The following is a 6,872-nucleotide window of genomic DNA, read 5'->3' as shown; positions in this document are numbered from 1 at the left end:
TATTGCGTATAACTACAAATAGGGAATCAATCTCTTAAACATCACATTTCCGGACATATTTCTATTTTATTTTACGTTTCTTCTAAACAGAATTGATCAACTACAAGGTGATATATGATTACACAAACATGTTAGATATTCATTTCATGAAACCCAGAAATGATCTGTCAGCAAACAGAATTCTGGATATGATGAAATGAGAATGCTGGAATATATTTGCGTATCTTCTACTGGATATATACGTCATTAGAAAGAACGTGTGTGTGTGTGTGTGTGTGTGTGTGTGTGTGTGTGTGTGTGTGTGTGTGAAAATAGAGACATAGAGAGAGAGATGTGTGTGCTTGTGAAAATAGGAGAGAGAGAGAGACAAAGACGCAGATTGTGTGTGTGTGTGTGTGTGTGTGTGTGTGTGTGTGTGTGTGTGAAAATAGAGAGAAGAAAAACACAGATGTGTGTTTGTGAAAATAGAGACAGACAAAGACGCAGATGTGTGTGTGTGTGTGTGTGTGTGTGTGTGTGTGTGTGTGTGTGTGTGTGTGTGTGTGTGTGTGTGTGTGTGTGAAAGACAAAGACAGACAGACAGACAAAGACACAGAAAGAGAGGTCAGACGAAGGGTTGGGGGGGTGAAAGGGGGCGGGGCGGGGGTGAGACAGAGACAGAGAGACAGAGATAGAAAGACAGACAATCGGACACAGAGATACAGACAGAAAGAGCGAAAGAAACTGGGGAAAAGAAACACAGACAAACGAACAGACAGAAATAAAAAGAGAAAAAAAAAATGGTAAGAGAGTAAAACAACAGAAAGGGAAGGAAAAAAAAAAGCAAGTTCCATATTGTGCAGTGTTGAGTTGAAAGAAGTTATCAAGCAAGTATAAGAACAACAAAAACTATGAAGATCATGACAATAATGGCGATCGGTTTTGGTTTTGAAGATACTGCAACAGTTGTGTTCGTGAATATCCCTTGCTTTGGAAAAAAACGAAAAAAATAAAAATAAAAAGAGAGAAGAAGAAGAAGAAGAAGAAGAAGAAGAAGAAGAAGAAGAAGAAGAAGAAAGGATTCAATACAGCATTATTCATTGAATTTTGTAGCATCTATAAACAATTCATTTGTATTTGTATTTGCACTTCTTTTTATCACAACAGATTTTTCTGTGTGAAATTCGGGCTGCTCTCCCCAGGGAGAGCGCGTCGCTACACTACAGCGCCACCCATTTTTAAAACTTATTTTTCCTGCGTGCAGTTTTATTTGTTGTTGTTTTTTCCTATCGAAGTGGATTTTTCTACAGAATTTTGCCAGGAACGACCCTTTTGTTGCATTGGGTTCTTTTACGTGCGCTTAGGGATTTAGGAATGATTTAGAAATATTCCTGCAAAGCAGATGTACATCATGCATAAGACTGATTCTAAAGACAGAATAGATTAGTTGGTATAGACGGTCACACACAAAAACAGGTGATACATTTTATTTGATCATTTTGTTTACCAAATACTCTTGTTGATAAGTGCAAGTCAGATAAAATGCAGTCTAACATTGGGAATTTTAGGATGACCTGAGCAATGGAATATGGAATAGAAAATTGTGAACATTTCATTTGTAGGAAATGGAGTCCACACACACACACACACACACACACAAATCTGCTGGATACAATAAATCATTTCTTTTTTCTCCTGTATCAGCTTTGCTAAATCATCCCAAAGGAAATGTTATACATGTGTTCGATTCCGTCTGAGTGCGTGCGTGCGTGCGTGCGTGCGTGCGTGTGTGTGTGTGTGTGTGTGCGTGTGTGCGTGTGCGTGTGTGTACGTGCGCATTCAAAGTTATGGGAATTATATAAATGTGCAATGATTTTAAATACTGTTGAAAAACCCAGCTGGTTTTAATTATGTACGTCGTTGTTTTAAGTATAGTTTGATATTTTGATATGTTCACTAAGTATGCTTATCTCAGAGATTGATTTGTAATTAGTGTATGAGATTGATTAGCATTAACTTTCGTATTTTTGCATTTCGTGTTCCTTATGTAATCATGACGAATGACTGTGAAAGTACGCATGTAATCATTACATGTGTGTGATTGTGATCATTGTAAAACAGGTCCTCAATCAACTTAGCCTTTCAGCATGTGTTTACATTGAGCGAATACACCCCAAGTGAAATTTTCTTATTGAGATAATAAAGTATTTTGTATTCCGTGTTCTGTATTCCGTATTCTGTATTCCGTATTCTGTATTTTGCATTCAGTATTCTGTATTCCGTATTCTGTAAACCGTATTCTGTATTACGTATTCTGTATTCCGCATTCTGTATTCCTCATTCCGTATTCTGCATTCTGTATTCCGTATTGTATCAGGTATTCTGTATTCTGTATTCCGTATTGTATCAGGTATTCTGTATTCCGTACTCCGTATTCTGCATTCTGTATTCCGTATTGTATCAGGTATTCTGTATTCCGTATTCTGCATTCTGTATTCCGTATTGTATCAGGTATTCTGTATTCCGTATTGTATCAGGTATTCTGTATTCCGTATTCTGCATTCTGTATTCCGTATTGTATCAGGTATTCTGTATTCCGTACTCCGTATTCTGTATTCTGCATTCCGTATTGTATCAGGTATTCCGTATTCCGCAGTCTGTATTCTGCATTCTGTATTTTGTATTCTGCATTCTGTAATCCGTTTTCTGAATTCCGTGTTCTGTATTCTTTAATCCGTATTCTGTATTTTGTATTCTGTATTCTGTATTTTGCATTCTGTATTCCGTATTCCGCAGTCTGTATTTTGCATTCTGTAATCCGTTTTTTGTATTCCTTATTCCGTATTCTGTATTTTGTATTCTGCATTCTGTATTCCGTGTTCTGCATTCCGTATTCCGTGTTCTGCATTCCGTATTCCGTATTCTGTATTTTGTATTCTGTATTCCGCATTCTGTATTCCGTACCCTGTACTTGTAAGTTTTTCCTGATACAGTATTGTATGACAATGCTCCAGAAAAGAAAAAAAAAGAATAAAAGTTGTGATTTTCTGGAGTTTATATATATATATATATATAAACACTCCGGTGTTTATTTCGGCAATTCAGCGTCTTTTCTTTCCCTGTGTGTAATCACAAAACGAAGTTCATACAATAAGATAAATGATATGAAAGAAATAAAGATAGAGAAAAAGAAAAAGACACTCACCATTCGACGCTTGCGAAGCGAGAACCACCATGTAAGCCTTTGAGGTACATTGCCAAAGCAAAATTTGGGTATTGGAAGCTATTTCAACACTGGACAAAATAAATACGAAAAGTATTTTCTTTCAACATACCCAAGTAAGAATCTGACTTCTCAATCAAAAAAAATAAAAGCAGTACAACTCAAAACCACCCAAACACTTTTTTTTTCCCCCAACCAACACAAAGTGCAGTATCACAAGATATCCTGGTTCACCAAACAGACGCCAAATCTCATCACAGACGAAATTTCGTAGTTATGTAATAACAGAAGTTCAGTCTCCCAAAGAGAGAGAGAAAAAAAAAATCCACACAAAAAACGAACGCGATATAACCTCTTCAATACTTGGAGAACATTTGTCCCCCTCCCCCCTCCAAAAAAGAAAAAAAAAAAAATCCCTCCCGATGTCGACCATTCAAGAAGCAAACGACAACCAAAGCGAAAGCAAGGACAATCCATTCTGATTGGAGCCAACCGAGTTGGCAGACCAGGCGAGACCAAAACCACGTGACTCTTGCAGCTCGCGCTAGGTGCTCTCTGCGCGTGCGCGTGCGTAGTGTCTGTCTGTCTCGTTCGCTTCGGGACTAGGAGGGGGGAGTGGGGTAGAGGAGGTGTGGGGGGGAGAGGGTGCGGTTTTGTTGTTTTTGAATCACGAGAGGTTCGGAGAAACTGAAAAAACAAATAAACAGTGGTTGAGAGGTGGTGGCTTTGTGGTATAGACTGTGTCTGAAGCGATGAAGTCTTGGTAAAAAAACAACAACTGGGATACTTGTTTCCAAGTGCTATACTTTTCTCCAACATTGCCAATTCCCCTCTCTTTCCCGAACCCCTACCCCCTCTCCCTCCTTATCCCCCCACCTTCCCCCCGCGCCCCCTCCTCATTGCAGAACTCCCCCCCCCCTCCAACCTCCCACACATTTATACACACTCTCTTCCACCCTGTCAAGAGTCTGAGTGATGGTTTTTGAACTACTGTTTTACAACTGTTTTCGTGTTTCGAATTGACGATAAACTGGGCCATGTTAGAGATAACTCGAACTCGAATTTTGTTAGGGTTTGATTGATGTGGATACTTATATAGCGCCTATCCTCGGTCAGAGACCAAGCTCTAAGCGCTTTACATACACGGGGACATTTGCACCACAGGCTGCCTACCTGGGTAGAGCCGACTGACGGCTGCCACTGGGCGCTCATCATTCGTTTCCTGTGTCATTCAATCAGATTTCAGGCACGCACACATACACACTCAGACAAACATGTAACATTTAACATTTTACGTGCATGACCATTTTGTTTATTTACCCCGCCATGTAGACAGCCATACCCCATTTTCGAGGGTGTGCATGCTGGGTATGTTCTTGTTTCCACAACCCACCGAAAGCTGACATGGATTACAGGATCTTTAACGTGCGTATTTGATCTTCTGCTTGCGTATACACACGAAGGGGGTTCAGGCACTGGCAGGTCTGCACATATGTTGACCTGGGAGATGGGAAAAATCTCCACCCTTTACCCACCAGGCGCCACCGAGATTCGAACCCAGGACCCTCAGATTGAAAGTCCAACGCTTTAATTAACCACTCGGCTATTGCTCCCGTCAGGGTGAAAAGGATAAGACGTGATGAACTACTGACCACAGTAAAGGAGAAGAAATGGAAGTGGTATGACCACGTCTGGCGTTCATCAGGACTAACCAGGACCTTCCTGCAGGGAACAGTGCAGGGAGCAAGGAGAAGAGGCAGAGGACGAGATGGGAGGACAACATCTCACAGTGGACAGGTCTGACCCTGACAGAGAGAAGAGATAGGAGGACAACATTTCACAGTGGACAGGTCTGACCCTGAGTGAGAAGAGATAGGAGGACAACATCTCACAGTGGACAGAGATAAGAGGACAACATCTCACAGTGGACAGGTCTGACCCTGACAGAGAGAAGAGATAGGAGGACAACATTTCACAGTGGACAGGTCTGACCCTGAGTGAGAAGAGATAGGAGGACAACATTTCACAGTGGACAGAAATAGGAGGACAACATCTCACAGTGGACAGGTCTGATTTCCCTGAGAGAGAAGAGATAGGAGGACAACATCTCACAGTGGACAGGTCTGACCCTGAGAGAGAAGAGATAGGAGGACAACATCTCACAGTGGACAGGTCTGACCCTGAGAGAGAAGAGATAGGAGGACAACATCTCACAGTGGACAGGTCTGACTCTGAGAGAGAAGAGATAGGAGGACAACATCTCACAGTGGACAGGTCTGACCCTGAGAGAGAAGAGATAGGAGGACAACATCTCACAGTGGACAGGTCTGACCCTGAGAGAGAAGAGATAGGAGGACAACATCTCACAGTGGACAGGTCTGACCCTGAGAGAGAAGAGATAGGAGGACAACATCTCACAGTGGACAGGTCTGACCCTGAGAGAGAAGAGATAGGGGGACAACATCTCACAGTGGACAGGTCTGACCCTGAGAGAGAAGAGATAGGAGGACAACATCTCACAGTGGACAGGTCTGACTCTGAGAGAGAAGAGATAGGAGGACAACATCTCACAGTGGACAGGTCTGACCCTGAGAGAGAAGAGATAGGAGGACAACATCTCACAGTGGACAGGTCTGACCCTGAGAGAGAAGAGATAGGAGGACAACATCTCACAGTGGACAGGTCTGACCCTGAGAGAGAAGAGATAGGAGGACAACATCTCACAGTGGACAGGTCTGACCCTGAGAGAGAAGAGATAGGAGGACAACATCTCACAGTGGACAGGTCTGACTCTGAGAGAGAAGAGATAGGAGGACAACATCTCACAGTGGACAGGTCTGACCCTGAGAGAGAAGAGATAGGAGGACAACATCTCACAGTGGACAGGTCTGACCCTGAGAGAGAAGAGATAGGAGGACAACATCTCACAGTGGACAGGTCTGACCCTGAGAGAGAAGAGATAGGAGGACAACATCTCACAGTGGACAGGTCTGACCCTGAGTGAGAAGAGATAGGAGGACAACATCTCACAGTGGACAGGTCTGACCCTGAGAGAGAAGAGATAGGGGGACAACATCTCACAGTGGACAGGTCTGACCCTGAGTGAGAAGAGATAGGAGGACAACATCTCACAGTGGACAGGTCTGACCCTGAGAGAGAAGAGATAGGGGGACAACATCTCACAGTGGACAGGTCTGACCCTGAGAGAGAAGAGATAGGACAACATCTCACAGTGGACAGGTCTGACCCTGAGAGAGAAGAGATAGGAGGACAACATCTCACAGTGGACAGAGATAAGAGGACAACATCTCACAGTGAGACAGTCAGAAGGACAGACAATGGTGGGGGATGGAGGAGGCTGGTTGCCAGTTGTGTGGTGTCCCCCATGGTCTACGAGACTACGGGATAGATAGATTGAAAAAAGGATAAGCTACAAGCTTCTTTTCACCGTGCACTAACAACAACAAAATAATAAGAGACGGAGACAGAGACAAAGAGACAGACAGACAGACAGAAAGAGAGAGACATAGAGACCGACACATTTAGACAGAGACAGACATAATAGACAGACAGGAAAACAGACGGACACACACACACACACACACACACACACACACACACACACAGCCTTAGTGAAGGGGGACAATCAATTCTGATTGGCGGAAAGCAA

The sequence above is a fragment of the Babylonia areolata genome, chromosome 35 (genome assembly GCF_041734735.1).
Source record: "Babylonia areolata isolate BAREFJ2019XMU chromosome 35, ASM4173473v1, whole genome shotgun sequence".
In the NCBI taxonomy this organism is placed as follows: domain Eukaryota; kingdom Metazoa; phylum Mollusca; class Gastropoda; order Neogastropoda; family Buccinidae; genus Babylonia; species Babylonia areolata.
The sequence above is the reverse complement of the archived record's forward strand: the minus strand, read 5'-3'. Positions refer to the sequence as shown.